The sequence below is a fragment of the Magnolia sinica genome, chromosome 2 (assembly GCF_029962835.1).
Source record: "Magnolia sinica isolate HGM2019 chromosome 2, MsV1, whole genome shotgun sequence".
NCBI lineage: Eukaryota > Viridiplantae > Streptophyta > Magnoliopsida > Magnoliales > Magnoliaceae > Magnolia > Magnolia sinica.
The window spans coordinates 123,774,974-123,791,830 of NC_080574.1; the positions used below are offsets into that span (position 1 = coordinate 123,774,974).

Sequence of the window (16,857 nt, forward strand, 5' to 3'; positions counted from 1 at the left end):
AGTGTAATAGCTTAGAATCAGAGACACTTTGTTGAAAGATAATCTTTCATCTTTTCCGAGTCTTTCATTTTCAGATTTTCATACTCCCTCCGTAGAGTTTGTAACTTGATGGCAATCACTTTAAACGTACCTTTGAATTCCTGTTGTAAAGTGTCCCAAGCTTGCTTTGAATTTTGAGATGGAATGATTCTAGAGAAGATAGAATTAAAGACACTTTGTTGGATGAAGAAGAGGGCCTTCGCATTTTTCTTCTTATTCTCCTTCAGTTGTTCTTGTTGTATGGCTGAGAGAGATGTGAGATCAGTTGTAGTTGGACAACTGGTTTCAACAATCTCCCATAGCCCTTGAGATTGGAACAAGGTCTTCATTTTGATGCTCCAATGATCAAAGTTCTCCCCTCCCAAAATGGGAATTGCGGGATAAATCATTGCACCATTCGTTGCCATTGATTCTACTTTTTTAGAAGTTTCTAACACCCAGTCAAGACCCGAAACGTGGCTCTGATACCACTTTATAGGCTATTTTAGCCTTTTTACTTAGTAAAAATAACTTAGAAGGGAATAGGAGAAAACTAATTTTTGTTGTAGTACTTCATATATGAAAATGAATTCCATACACATATTTATAGTAAAAAAAAAAACTAATAGACAAAAACTAATTTTTGTTGTAGTACTTCATATATGAAAATGAATTCCATACACATATTTATAGTAAAAAAAAAAACTAATAGACATGACTCTTCAACAAAGAGACACGAGCATTTTCAACTAAGGGACATGTGACTCTTCAACAAAGAGACATGAACATTTTCAACTAAGGGACATGTGACTCTTTAACAAAGAGACATGAACCTTTTCACAAAAGTGCGTTAATTCAACATAATCTAGTATAATTACAGAAACAACAATATGTATTTCCCTATTTTTGGTTAGCCCAAGCGCAGCTCATTTACTGAAGTGTCCAAGAATTCTAGCCTCAAACTAACCTGAACTCATTAGCCTGGCCCAGAACAAACCTAGATAAAATTTATCAAGCCTAATTGCTCAAGCCCGACTAGACCCAACCCGTTTAGTTGTAACCTTATAGGGTAAGATTGACCTATATCAGTACAAGCAGGCTCAAGTGTGGGAATGGTATATATGTGATCGGTTACAGTAAGGCAAGGTCATTCATCACGTGATTTGATGTAAGAACTTTTCCTTAAACGGAATAACGAAGAAACTCCCTATCCATAATGATTTAGATATATATTCTTTTGTAAGAATTGCTTAAAAACATATATATAACTATGTGGGGTCATTAGATTTTCCAAAACTCACAGATCAACAATAATTATGAAAACGCCATTAACCTATACCCCTGATCACTTCGAAAACCCACTTTGTGATCACCCATTCACAAAACTGACCATACATCCACCCATATGCATGGTTAGAGTGCTAACCATAAAACTTTCTTATTTTTAACAAGTCACCTGACCATCCATCAGGTTTGGATCCGCCAAATGGGTCATTCGAATATCAGGATGAATCGGTCATTATGAAGATCTTCAGGTTTAAGTCCAAACTACCCGGTAACTTGTCAATCAGAGGAGTACAAATATTATTTTAGAATTTTGAAGTATATTAGCCATTAAAAGAACATCTTATTCATCCTCGAGAGATCGGGACCCAAACTGGATCACAGGAAAGAGCACGAAAAATGATGCATGTTCGCTAAATTTCAAGACATTCGGACGGCACATTTTGACCTATCGGGCGTCGGATGCCGGTTGAGAAATGGATCGAATTCGTAAATAGTGAATGCCACTACATGCCACCATTGATGCTTGATCGGATAGTATGGCCCACCCGATCAACAAATCTACCCCATTTTGGACCTTAATCCTAGCAGGGCATGTTAAACATAATGAACAGAGCAGATCGTACAACTACAAGTAGTAAAGTGGACTTCACACAAAATAACTCAATTCATTCAAATTTTCACAGCAAGCTACGTGCATGGGGTTTAATGATGAGTGTTGGTTGCTATTGGACACACCATACGACTAACTCGACTAACCAAATCGTCTCATATTTGACCCCATGTCCTAACATAGCGGTGCCAAAGACAGTGAATAGAGTGGATCTTTCGGAAGAACATCACAGGTGGACCCTCATTTATTTTAAATAACTAGATAGAAATCTGCATGTGGACGTAAATTGGAATTTACGGAATTAGCACCACACATTGACTAGTGGTGTGGCTCATCCAAAACTCGGATACATCCCATATTGTGGCTGCTAGCCTAACATCAACTTACAAAACTGATGGAAGGAATGGATTTTCTGAAAACCATACTAGTTGGCCCCCGAAAACAAACGGAAGGGAATCGTTCCCTGACCGTCCGTTCTATCACGAATAAACAGAAGGCGAACAGACCACTGAAGTTACGGGGAGAGCCGCGTCGGTTGGATTTTCGACGTGCAGACGCCAACTCTCTCTCTCTCTCTCTCTCTCAAGCCAAAAATAGCCAATGTGGGAGGAAGTACAAGCCGCATTTATCCGTTTTGAGAAAAACAGAGGCAGCCACTGACGACCGTCGCTTGGGGATGGGCAGAACCAATCCCAGCCCTTGGATCTCCATCTCCTTGCCTATAAATGAGGAGCTCAGCCCCTCAGACTTCACACAGAAAGAGAGTTGAGAGAGGAAAGAGTCGGAGAGAGAAGAAAGAGAGAAAACAGAGAGGAGCTGTGCACGGGTGCCATGGATGTACGGCCGTATTGTTAAGAGGAGCACCGTGGTCATGCGACTTACATTTATATCCTTTCTATTATTTCTTATATATACAAATCTTGTAATCGATAATGTTGAGACATTGGTTTTGTATAAGTCATGGGCTGCTTGTATATTTGAATGATAATGAAATTTTTCTTACGTTGATTTGTCCACTCTACGTTCATCTCCCTACTCTGATGAAAGATAAAAGAAAAATATATACTCGACTTTGACTATCCTTTAAGGTTAACACTCGGGTTTTTGGGAAAGGGGTCGTGTACTCGGGTCCTGAAAACAAGGGGCGTTACAATATAGATAAAATTTATCAAGCCTAATTGCTCAAGCCCGACTAGACCCAACCCGTTTAGTTGTAACCTTATAGGGTAAGATTGACCTATATCAGTACAAGCAGGCTCAAGTGTGGGAATGGTATATATGTGATCGGTTACAGTAAGGCAAGGTCGGATCATCTGGCTAGTCCATTGGTAGCATATGTAGGTAGGTCCATAATGATAGGGGGTTAACATGAGCCCACCAATTTACTAAAATGAGCTACATTTTCTAATCATGGCCCGAACCCCACATGAAGAATGGTTCAGGTTTTCTGATCCATGGTCCAATTAACCCATTCATACCCTTAAGGGTATTAGAGGTAGGTTGAAAATTCAAGATTTTTTCAAATAGTTGAACTTTTTTATTATTATTATTATTTTTAAGGAAAAAGATATTTCATTAAGATGGAAACCAGCATATACAAATATTTCGGGATGCCTAGAGAGCAAAAAGAAACTCTGGAGAGTCCTATCGTGTCAACTGACTCTAATTGTACCTAGACCCACTTTGTCCAGGAAGATGAGGCCACGAATGTGGCCCGGAATCGCCTCCAACATGCTTGCAAAAAAATTACTTTGCGATTCGCTTCCCCTCCTTGTGAGGCATCCACCAGAGCGTTCCCTTCACGAAGAGTGTGAACAAAAACACAATGACGGGAGAGGGTCAGTTTTCGGATTCTGGCCATCCAGTAGTTCCATTTCCACCCCGGGGTGGCCACGCCATTTAGGAAATTAATCACCAGCTTTGAGTCGAATTCAATGATTATCTGGTGAAGACCATGATTTAGCCCGTAGATAATACCGTCATGAACTGCTCTGAGTTCGGCGAAGGTGTTGGAGCCCGTACTATAGCCATGAGAAAAAGCGAACAGAACATGGCCAATTTTGCTTCTACAAATTCCTCCACCACCCAATCTCCTGGGGTTTCCAAGCGACGAACCATCGACATTAATTTTGGCCCAGCCACAGGGTGGGGGGAGCCATTTAATCACCTGGAAATGAGGGAGGGTGCGGGAGACTGGAGGGAGGGAGTGCTGGCTCGACAAAAGAGGAGTGGAATGGTCGTCCCTATTCACAACCGAGGGATGAGGTGGCCTGCCGGCCACGTTGAAGGAAGTACTATGATCGCCCCTAATTTGGCTGATCCACCACAGAATCCTGGAGTGGAGACGTCTAATGGAGGGGTAGCAAACATCACCTCATTTCTCATTCAGCAAATTTCCCACAGAACGACACAGGGATCCAGGTTGTGAGCCTTCGAGGAGGGGCTGATGGTGGCACGAGCTGCCCACCATTGGTAAAGACGATGCTCCACCGACGGAGCATTCTACAAGGAGATTCCAAAAATTGAGGCAACCAAATCCCACGCCATTTTAGCAATACCCCCTTCTAGAAAAAGGTGTGGGATGGATTCTAACGCCTGAGCAGGCTAGCTCAAGGAAGACAAAGAAACACAGCAGACACATCTAGGGGCCATTTGGATGCCCCTGGATTGAATTTGGGCCTCGACCGGGATTGCTTTCGAGAGTATTTTCCAAACGAGAGTGGAGATTTTTGGGGGAAGGGAAGAATGCCAGACCCATTTGGACCAGGTTGTGTGGGGTCGGCTGCTTCTGCAAAGGTCCCATGCTAAGCGAATGGAGAATTTGCCAGAGGGGGTGAACGGCTAGAACACTTCGTCAGGCCCAGGAGAAAGGCAGAATCCCGCTTGGAAAATAAAATCTATAATGTGCTGAGGAAGGATAGTAAGGACCACCGACGGAGGGATAGGGCCTGCAGGGCCCAGAAAATGGTTGATCTTCATCTAGCTCAAAAGGGGGGCAGTCTGAATGGAGCCAATGCGATTTAAGGGACCTAATCTGGTCCAGTTGGTGGCCCTGATGTTGTTGTCCCCTGCGCCTATTTTTAGCTGAATCGAGTCGTCCACTCGCTGGCACAACTGGATGATCTTCTTCCAGATAGGAGAGGCCAGACGAGGAGGAGGGCAAGGGGTATTGCTAGCAGGATTATATTTTGCTTTCATAAACGCACTCCACAGGCTGTGATTAGAATCAGATTTGATGGACCAAGCCATTTTAAACCTGAATGCTGCCATAATGTCCGCAAGCTTCCACATTCCCAGCCTACCCTCATCTTTGGGATGGGAGATGAATCTCCAACTTTGCCAATGTAGCTTACGTTTTCCTTCTGACCAGCCCCAGAGGAAATTGGCGAATTATTTTTCTAGGGATGCTACCACCTGTAGCGGAAGGTGAGTTGCAGCCAATGAGTGCACAAGGATGCTTCCCAGCACGTGGTGAATCAGCACCATTCTACCCGTGTGGGAGAGAAATCTAGCTTGCCATCCAGATATCCGGGCCTCAACTTTATCTAGCAGGGGTTGGAACACCGCCGCCTTCAGCCTGCCAATAGCGAGAGGAACCCCAAGGTAAAGGAAAGGGGCGGAGACATTAGTGATTCCGCTTACTCGTTCAATCGCTCTAATTTTGGACTGCAAGAGAGAGGAAGCGCATACAAACGAGCTTTTGGCCAGGTTGATGGATTGACCAGAAGCTGCCTGGTAATCATCAAGGAATTTCTTCAGGGCCTTAACCGAGGAGATGGAACCGTTGAGGAAGAGTAGGGTGTCATCTGCGTATAATAAATGGGAAATGATCGGGCAGTTTCTGTTCAGCTTGTAAGGAAGGATGGCCTAGCCAGCAATCTGCGATTTCATACTCCTACTCAGCACTTCAGCGGCGATGATGAAAAGGGCTGGGGAGAGCAAGTCACCCTGTCTGAATCCCCTAGATGATTTGAAGAATCCCGACGCTTCGCCATTTATAAGAACCGAGAACCAGGCGCTAGACCAACAACATTCGGCCAGCCGAACCCATGCCCTGGCTAAAACCGAATCTCAACAAAACGTTCTTGAGGAACGACCAATCAACTTTGTCATAGGCTTTTTCCATGTCTACTTTCACGACAAGATTTCCACCCCTAGACTTTCTGTTTATATCTCTGAAAACTTCCTGTGCTAGCGCAATATGTTCAGCAATAGGGCGACCTTGGATGAACGCCCCCTGTTCAGGGGAGATGATGACCGGGAGGATTGAGCTAAGCCTCGACGCTATAATCTTGGCCAGAATTTTGTAAAGGCAGTTACACAGGCTTATGGGTCTGAATTGAGAGAAGTTGGTGGGGGAAGAGACTTTAGGAATGAGGCAAATCAGTGTGGCATTGAGGGCACGCGGGATGGCCCCACCAAGGAAAATATGTGTGATCGCTTGCAGTATATCCTGGTTGATTATGTTCCAGCAGCCATTGAAAAATGCACTTGAGAAGCCATCCGGGCCCGCAGCGCCATCGGAAGGAATCGCATTCACTGTAGTAAGCACCTCCTGAAGAGTCGGAGTAGCCAATAGATCAGCATTCTGCTCATAGGTGATTAGGTGTGGGATGGAGTCGAGAAGGCCAGGACGATTAGTCACGCTGACTGCCGCACACTGATTGGTGAAAAATTCTACCGCAGCCTGTTTGATTTGCATTGGATCAGTCAACGTCTCCCCAGCTTGGTTCCTGATTGATCGGATATCATTCTATCTCTGTTTCTCCATGGCCACCGCGTGGAAGAAACGGGTGTTTGTATCTCCCAATTCAAGCCAATTTATCGAAGATTTTTTTTTCCAAAAAGCCTCGTCCATGCATTCAAGATGTCTCAGATTGGACACGATACGATCATAATTCTCCTACCGATCAGCCGAAATAGTCATGTTATCTGGGGGCCCTTGCAGCTCCGTCTCCACTTCTTGGAGTTCAGATTCAGCTTGGGAAACCTGACTAGAGATGTTACCGAAAACCTCACGATTCCAGGTTTTAAGAGCAGCCTTGACCTTTCTCATTTTGACGAGGATATTGTCTATCGGGTGGGCAGCGCCAGTAGAAGCTTAAGCATTCTTTACCACTTCCTGAAAGTATTCATGCATCAGCCACATGTTGAGGAATAGTACTCAAAGAGTAGGATTTACTCCTTGCTTAGTCCTCATTTATAATTATATTAAAAATAAAAAATAAATGAGTTTTATTTTCTATGTAAATATTTCTATCAAACATTCACATGCAAATTGTTGATCATGTGGTGCCTATTTAGATACCTGACATTCTATTTTCTAAGCACATCTTTCATGATTGTATATGATTAGAATGAAAAAAATAAGAGATGTTTTATATTTATTCCTTTTCTATATGTATCATATAATATAAATTTAGAATAGTACACCTCTTTCACCATTATTTATGTAAAAAGAATACACCAAGTTGGTTACATTTTAGGTATGGTTATTTTTGTTGAATACATAAATGTATAATTAAATTCAACATTTTGTTACTTCTTCTTTTTTTTGTATAATTAAATTCAACCTTTTGTTGCTGCCTAGTCAAAGAGTATAACAAATAAAGCTTACTTGGTATTAAAAGTATGCATATTATGTAGTCACAACAATTCACATTGGTATTAATATCACACGAATAATTGGTAAAGTGGTAATGACATTTGATATTCATCTTATAATAGTTAAACGATAAATTTGGTTGTTCAGAACTTTTCATTAGTTCCAATAGTTTTAAAATTTTAAGAATATTAATCACATCGGATGATAATAAAGGATTTTGACGTCATTCCATTCAATCACTATATTCTTGGTGATTTCGATACTGCACCAAAAATAATAATAATAATAATAATAATGATTAATACAAATAAAAAATAGAAAAAATAAAAATCACCCTAATTAAGATAAACTATTGAAACAAAAAACATATAGAAATATGAAAACAAACCAAACAGTCCAGTATGGTATGCAATACAAAACAAGATTAGAACAAACGTTTATTTGACTCAATTCCAGAAACACAGCATTGGGGGAAAAAAAACCCAAAGATATAATCAATAAAATAAGATAGCCCAGAAAGAAAATTGTGGGAGTGAAAAATTCACTGATTGAAAACACATACATATATGTTACAATTGGAGATGATGCATGTAATGTGAGTGTTTGCCTTCGAAATACTCATGCATGTGCATTAGCACCTTTTCAGCACTAGTCACACAAATATTGCACAAAGACATAGGAAAAGCTGAACACAATATTCATTTCAATTGCATGTTTAAAATTTTCGAAGTTAGATGTGCTCTTTTTTTTTCTTTTCTTTTTTTTTTTAGAACATATATATTCATCGGAGGAGATTACAAGAGATTCGGGTGGGCCTCACCAAAATCGAGAGCCGCACGGGGAACGGAAGATCGGCTACTGTCAAGATCTCGGTCTGGCCCTGGGAAGCACTCCCAAACTTAACCAAGCCATCCGCAACGCCATTAGCTTCCCTTGGCAAGAAAGAAATTCTGAGGGAGGCCTGCCTCCTAAGGCAGGATAATTTGGCCCCAATAACTCCAACCCGAGGAGCCATCATTGTTCAAGAGATCCACCAGGCACCTTGAATCACTAAGCATATCAATGGCAAAGAAGCCCTTAGAAATAGCCATGTCCAGCCCATCAACAAGGGCGGTGGTTTCCGCCATGAAGTTAGTGCCTATGGTATAATTCGCGGCAAATGCGAAAAGAAAATCTCCATTGTTATCTCTGCATATCCCTTCACTACCGAAGGGGCCCGGGTTACCCCTGACCGAACCATCAACATTGATTTTAACCCTGCCCGCTTCGGGCCTAGACCATTTAACTACCTCGGGCTTGCTGGGAAAATAGGGGACGCACCTGATTTGGAGCTGCTGCAGAGTGTGTTGGCCGTAAGATTTGACTGGGTGGGGGTTTGGGAGAGAAGGGCCGATGAGATGCAACTAGCAGGTGACCTGACTCATGGTGCGAGCCCCACAAACAGGCCTGTTGTCGAAGATATGAGAATGCTCAGATTCATGAATGTTGGGTATTACTTTCTCCTAGACTCAGGCACACGGTAAACTTCATAATCAAGTTCAAAGTATTAATCCAGGAATTAGAACAATTCTAAACAATGAGTATCATGAGTGTATAATGAAATCTCGACTTATTTTTATGGTAACATTGATAATCAAAACAACATTTAGGACACTCAAAACCTAAACCAGAATTTGCCTTACAATTCTTCTTTTTTATTCTTCCCACTTTTGATTTTTTTTTCATCGAGGGAGAGGGGAATCGAATCCGCACCTATAGGGAGCAAAACTATGGTGAAGATTATTCGCCTAACCTTTTCCAAAGGTATCTCTCTTTTTTTTTTCTTTTTTTTTTTTAATTGATCATGACGGACAAATTTTCCAAGCTGGTTCCTTACATGCTTAGTGATTACCAAGTTAACCCTTTAATATCAAACTGAAATCTTAATGTGAAAGCGAGATGTGACATGTGAAATCATAACTCAATCAATGTTTAAAACTTCTAATTATAGATTAACACTTCAAACTTAACTGTGAAATCTAATATAATAGATAATTGAATTTAAGAGTCATAAATTACCAACTTCACTTATCTTGTAATTCTAAATCCAAGATGGTTGTCAAAATCACTTCGAATTCAACAAAATGTCAGAAAATTTTTAAAAAAACTTTCACAATTTTCACGCTTAAGACTAAGAAAACACCGATTAGGAGACCTAATCTCCCACCCCCAACCTAAAATCTACATTGTCCTCAATGTAAAAGAAATAAGCATGCGATGCACATGGGACAAAATAAGTAAATGAGAAGTGATGGAAAGATAATACCTGGATGAAAGAATCAAGAGGCTTTCTAAAGATATCTATGTAAGGGCGGGTCAGCACAAGAGAGAAACCAACAGAAGTAAAATAAAATAACAAAAATAAAATCCTACATATACCACTTTCGTAGGTGCTCTCGATTGCATTTAGCGTATACAACAAGCCTTTAAACCCCTAGGTTGCCCCTAGTGGACGAGTTGTAGTCTCGTGAGGGTTTGCAGTAATGTTACCCAAAACATTGAACTAACTAACTAGGAAAATGGAAATAGAAAGAAAAACTGGATTGGCTCCCAGGAGCGCTAAGTTTACCGTCTTCAGCCAGACAAATAAAGCAACTACCCTAGTCCTATGAAAGCGGGAAACCTACCTATACCTTCATCAGACTAGGAGATCAACCCCGGTAAACAGGAGCAGTCAGAGGCATGGACATGTCCTCTGAATCAAATTTATCGACAAATGGTTTCAATCGATGTCCATTGACTTTAAACTCCTTGCCATTGTCGGGATCTCTTATCTCAATGGCCCTATGAGGAAAAACAGTAACAACCATGTAAGGGCTGGTACAACGAGATCGAAGCTTACCCGGAAAGAGATGTAATCGAGAATTGTACAAAAGGACCTTCTGACCAGGCGTGAATGATTTTCGCAATATGTGTTGGTCATGAAATGCTTTCATCTTGTCTTTGTAAATTCTCGAATTATCGTACGCATCATTCCGGATTTCCTCAAGTTCATTCAATTGAAGTTTACGTAGCGTGCTAGCGTTGTCCAGATTGAAATTAAGATTTTTGATCGCCCAGTACACTTTATGTTCCAACTCCATAGGCAAGTGACAAGCTTTTCCATAGACAAGTCTAAAGGGAGACATTCCAATAGGGGTTTTAAAGGCAGTACAGTATGCCCATAAGGCATCGGTCAATCGGATTGACCAATCCTTACAATCAGGGTTAACCGTTTTCTCCAAAATGTGTTTAATTTTCCTATTAGAAATCTCGGCTTGCCCACTTGTCTGTGGGTGGTATAGGGTGTTCACCTTATGAGAGATACCGTATTTCTTCATTAAGCTCTCAAATGGTTTATTACAAAAGTGTGAGCCCCCATCACTAATGATGGCTCGAGGCATTCCGAATCGAGAAAGGATGTTTTCTTTTAGGAATTTAATGACCGTGCGATGGTCATTAGTTCGACACGGAATCGCTTCAACCCATTTAGTGACATAGTCCACGGCGAGCAAAATATACAGATTTCCAAATGATTGGGGGAATGGTCCCATGAAATCGATGCCCCAGCAATCAAATGCTTCAATGATAAGGATGGGATTCAAAGGCATCATATTTTGACGGGACAATGCTCCCAATTTCTGACAACGCTCACAAGCTTTGCAAAACTCATGAGTGTCCCTGAAATAGTGGGCCAATAAAAGCCACACTGCAGAATCTTGGTCGTGGTCTTTTTAGCAGAAAAGTGACCACCACAGGCCTGTGAGTGACAGAAGGAGATGACGCTCTGATGCTCATCGTCTGGTACACATCTCCTTAGGATTTGGTCTGGGCAATATTTAAATAAATAAGGATCATCCCAGAAAAAGTTGCGCACCTCGGTGAAAAATTTCTTCTTATCTTGCGCAGTCCACTGTGTCGGTATGGCACCTGTAGCAAGATAATTAGCAATATCAGCGAACCAAGGTGAATGGGAGACTCGGAACAGTTGTTCATCAGGGAACATGTCGTTGATATGGGTCGTCTCAAGGGGATCAGAGGTATTAAGGCGAGAAAGGTGATCGGCCACAACGTTTTCTACTCCCTTTTTATCTTTAATTACCAAATCAAATTCTTGGAGTAGAAGAATCCATCGTATCAAGCGGGGCTTAGAATCATTCTTAGAAAGAAGATACTTCAGTGCCGCATGATCTGTATAGATAATGATCTTGGATCCGATCAGGTAGGACCTAAATTTATCCAAGGCGAACACTACGGCTAAGAGTTCCTTTTCCGTAGTCGAGTAGTTCACTTGGGCAGGATTTAGAGTCCTACTCGCATAATGAATGATGTAAGGCCTCTTGTCTTTTCTCTTACCTAGAACCGCTCCAAGAGCATAATCAGAAGCATCTCACATAGGCTCAAAAGGAAGGCTCCAGTCGGGTGGATGCATGATAGGTGTAGTGGTTAACATGCCCTTAAGCTTGGTGAAAGCTTCCTGACATTGCTCAATCCACTCATACAGTATATCCTTTTGAAGAAGATTACATAAAGGATAAGAGAGGAGACTAAAGTCCTCTATGAATCATCTGTAAAACCCTGAGTGTCCTAAGAAGGATCGCATATCTCTGATGTTCTTGGGTGGAGGTAGGTTAGAGATAAGATCAATTTTTTCCTTATCTACCTCGATTCCCTTGGACGAGATGATATGCCTAAGGATAATTCCCTTCCGAACCATAAAATAGCACTTCTCCCAATTAAGTACCAGATTCTTTTCTTCACATCTTTTCAGCACACATTTAAGACTCTCTAAACACTTGCTGAAAGATGAACTAAAAATAGAGAAATCGTCCATGAAGACCTCTAGATATTGCCCCACCATATCGAAAAATACTAAGCATACATCGCCGAAAGGTGGCGGGGGCATTACATAGTCCGAATGACATCCTTCGATAGGCAAAGGTGCCGTAGGGATATGTAAATGTGATCTTTTCCTGGTCTTCGTGGGCTATCTCTATCTGGTTGTAGCGAATACCCGTCAAGGAAATCAGTAATAGAATGACCACTAACCTTTCCAGGATCTCGATCAATAAATGGTAAGGAAAGTGGTCTTTCCTCGTGACGGTATTCAACTTCCTGTAGTCAATGCACATTCTCCAACCAGTAGTGACTCTAGTTGGTACGAGTTCATTATTAGCATTGGCTACGATGGTGATTCCGGACTTCTTAGGGACCACTTAAGTTGGACTCACCCATTGACTATCAGATATAGGGTATATGATACCAACGTCCAATAGTTTAAGAACCTCAGCCTTTACCACTTCCTTCATGTTTGGATTTAGTCTACGTTGTGGTTGCCAAGCGGTTTTTGCATTATCCTCAAGATATATGCGGTGAGTACAAATCGAGGGATCGATTCCCTTGAGGTCCGCTATCGTCCATCCCAGGGCTCCTTTATGCTCAATGAGAGTAGATATGAGCATACTCTCCTGTTCTTTCTCTAGGTTGGCAAAGATCACCACCGGGTATGTCTCATCTTGACCTAAATAGGCATATTTCAAATCAGAGGGCAAAGGTTTTAGGTCAAGCTTCGGCGGCTTGAGGTTAGACGGTAAAGGAACTACATCGGTTTGTGGCAATTCTTCAAATTGTGGCCTCCACCGGTTAACTTCAAGTACCGGTGCAATATCAAGCAAGGCGCACGTCTCCCTAATCATGTCATCATCAAAATCATGGGAGTGGGCTAGGCACGTCTCTAGATGGTCGGAGGATAAGGTTAGAGGTGTCGTATCTTCCACGAAAGAGTCAATCATGTTAATGTCGTGGAAATCATCATCCTCCTCTAAGTTTCTGCTGTTATTGAAAAAGATGTTTGACTCCAATGTCATATTCCCAAAAGACATAGTCATGACACCATTCCTGCAATTGATAATTGCATTTGAAGTGGCAAGGAATGGGCGGCCAAGAATGACGGGGATCTGAGTGCTTATGTTATTGATGGGTTCGGTGTCCAGGATGATAAAATCTACAGGGTAGTAAAATCTATCAACTTAGACCAACACATCCTCAATTATCCCTCTTGGTATACGAACAAAGCGATCAGAAGTTGTAGTGTGGTTAGGGTGGGTTTTAATTCACCCAAACCTAACTGTTTGTATATCGCGTAGGGAATCAGATTGACGCTCGCTCCTAAGTCAAGAAGTGCATGATCAATTCGATGGTCCCCGATTACACATGATATGGTTGGGCTACCGGGATCCTTGAATTTCTGTGGCACGTCTTGCTTTAGGATAGCACTCACTTTCTCAGTCAAGAAAATTTTCTTTTGAATACTTTGCCGTCTTTTGGTCGTGCATAAGTCTTTCAGGAATTTGGCATATGAAGGTATCTGTTTAATGACATCAAGTAGAGGAATGTTGACTTTCACTTGTTTCAACACCTCTAGAATATCCTGAGAGTTAGAGAGAGGTTTTGGTGAAACCAACCGTTGGGGGAACGGAGCAACTGGCTTCTCTAGAAGTTCCGGTTCTACTTTTTGTGGGGCATCACTGGATCCATCATTGTTGTCCTCTTCTGGTTCTTGAGGCTTTTCGGGCCTAACCGGAAGAGTTTTATCAATGATCTTTCCACTCCTAAGAGTGGTGATGGATTTAGCGTGCCCATCTGATTTGAAGAGCTGAGATCATTAATCTCGTACTGCGGTTTAGGATTGGGGAGAGGTTGTGCAGGAAGCATCCCCTTTTCTATAACCGTCATACGAGAATCTATCTTTTGCATAAAATCTGTAATTCCCCGCATTGCCTGAGCCAGCTCTTGTATGGAATTTTGAACCGGTTCCTCTTGAGGTTTCACTTGATTTGGATTTTGATTGAAGAAACCTGGAGGAGTAGCCGTTTGTCCATTCCTCCAACTAAAGTTTGGATGATTTTTCCAACCAGGATTGTACGTATTGGAGTTAGGTCCAGTAAAAGGTCTTTGATAGTTGTTTACGGCATTAGCTTGTTCATTCAACACTCCTCGAAAGGCGGGTATTGTAGGACAATTTTCAGTTGTATGAATGTTGCAATCACAGATGCCGCAAACAATTTCATTAACCTTATCCTTCTTTCCTTCCATGGCCTCAACTTTCCTTATGAGCGTAGTCACTTTACACTTGAGATCATCCTCTTCTTTCAAGAGATATAATCCACATTTCTCCTTTAATTGAGTCGACCTAGACATGGTGTTTGATTTTGGGTAATAGTCCCAAGATTGTGTTTTTTCAGCCAGACTGTCGAGATAGTCCTATACCTCGTCGACATCTTTATTAATGAACTCTCCATTACACATTGTCTCGACCATTTGGCGCATGAAAGATGTCAGTCCATCGTAGAAGAAATTTGTAATGCGCCACGTTTCAAATCCGTGTTGTGGGCATGAACTGACCAAATCTTTGAACCTTTCCCAACATTGGAAGAATGTTTCATCTTCCTTTTGGGCAAAGTTCATGATTGCTTTTCTGAGGGTAATCGTTTTATGATGTGGGAAGAATTTTTTTATGAATTCCCTCTGCATGTCGTTCCATGTGCCAATGGATCTCGGACGCAGTGAATGTAACCACGTCTTAGCCTTTTCTTTTAAGGAAAAAGGAAAGAGTTTCAGCCTGATTGTATCCTCAGATACATTAGGAAAATATAATGTAGCTATAATCTCATCGAACTCTTTCAAATGTAAATATGAACTTTCTGATTCAAGTCCATGGAATTTGGGAAGGAGTTGGATAACTCCTGGCTTGATGTTCATTTGTCCTGTGTTTTCAGGAAAAATCATGCATGAGGGTATACTCACTCCCGCCGGTTGTAGATAATCTCGTAAAGTACGAGGCGGGGGTGCCTGATGCACCTCATTCTCATCTTGGGTATCCTCCACCCTGGGTGGAAGTAGAGGAGGTTGATCTTCAGCCATAACTTCAATTAACTCAGGGGATTTCGAGTGGTGTCCATTCCTGCGATGGATAGTCAACCCCTCAACCAATCTTCCTTGATCGAGAGACGTCGAGTGTTGTCATGGGCCTACTTGGGCATGAAACACTCACATCCCTCAATTAAATTCAAAACCTAATCCTAAGAAAGGAAAAGAAAATCTAGAAGAAAGAGAAGGAGAGTTGGAAAGAAATTACCAAATTGAAGCCCCTAAGTTAAGGACTGAATTAGAAATTTCTATCTTTTCGAAAGAGAATGTCTAGAATTAGAAAATCATTAAAAAGGAAGAAAGTCCTAAACTAGAAAGTAAATTAAAAAGAGATATGAAAAATAGAAAGTGGAGAGAAAGAACTTACCAAATTAGAAATTTCTATCTTAAAGGCCTACACAATAAGAAAGTTAGTTTCTAAACAAAAATTCTATGAGAAGAAAATTAGGAAACAAAATTAGATTCTAAAAGGGAAATAACTAACCTAGTTTCTAAAAACAAAAGAGGAAAATTTCCAAAAATAAACTATTTCCTACAAATAGGAAAATACTAGAATTAGAAGATTTCTAAAATTTAAACCCTAATTTTAAAAGTGGAAAAAGCAGAGAAATTAGGAAGGAATTACCAATTTAGGAACTTATGTCAGGATCCTACAAAACATGGAAACAAGTTAGTTTCTAAAAATAAAATAAAATAAAAATCTTTAACCTAATCTTAAACTAATTCTAAAACTAGTTAATCTCAGAAAAATGTAACCGTCAATCCCCGGCAATAGCGCCAAAAACTTGTTCACTCCCCAAGTATAGGGTTGTGATGTAGTAATAATCTCGGTGAGACCGAGGTCGAATCCACAGGGACCGAAACCTGTACGTTTCCTGAAACCAAGTAGAACTAAAACTAGCAAAAGATGTAATCTCAATCAAATAGAATTTAAGGAATAATTGTGGAATAATTATCTAAAACTTTAAACAATTCAGGGAAGGGAAACTAGGGATTCAGAGGATCCACTTGTAGAGATCAGGGAGACCTTATGCCTGCATCAGGAATCATGGAAATCAAACTGAACTTACTTGATTTATTCTTCACGAGATGAATGGTATATGAATTAGAATGGATTCCATCACCAAACCGTACCCAGGAGACAAAGTTAACAACAGAATTAAACTAATCACTAACCAATCAACATGCTATGAAGGTTAGGAAGAGTACTATCATCCAACCATGCCCAGGAGACGATGGTGAACAACAGGGCCTCCTGACGTCATAAACATTAAAAGAGAAAAAGAAATATTCAAAACCATTGCAAACCCATTGTAATTTCAGTCACAACAGACTATTAAAGACTGAGAAAATATTCCTTTAATAATCAACTTAAACTCAAACTCAGTTC

The 16,857-nt window shown here is 41.0% G+C and overlaps 1 non-coding gene across 1 annotated transcript; it reads left to right on the forward strand.

The window, feature by feature from the left end:
* Positions 1-14,916: 14,916 nt before the first annotated feature.
* Positions 14,917-15,023, forward strand: LOC131238094 (small nucleolar RNA R71). The gene has a single exon (XR_009167511.1). It is a non-coding gene; the product is annotated as a small nucleolar RNA R71 (small nucleolar RNA).
* Positions 15,024-16,857: the final 1,834 nt, after the last annotated feature.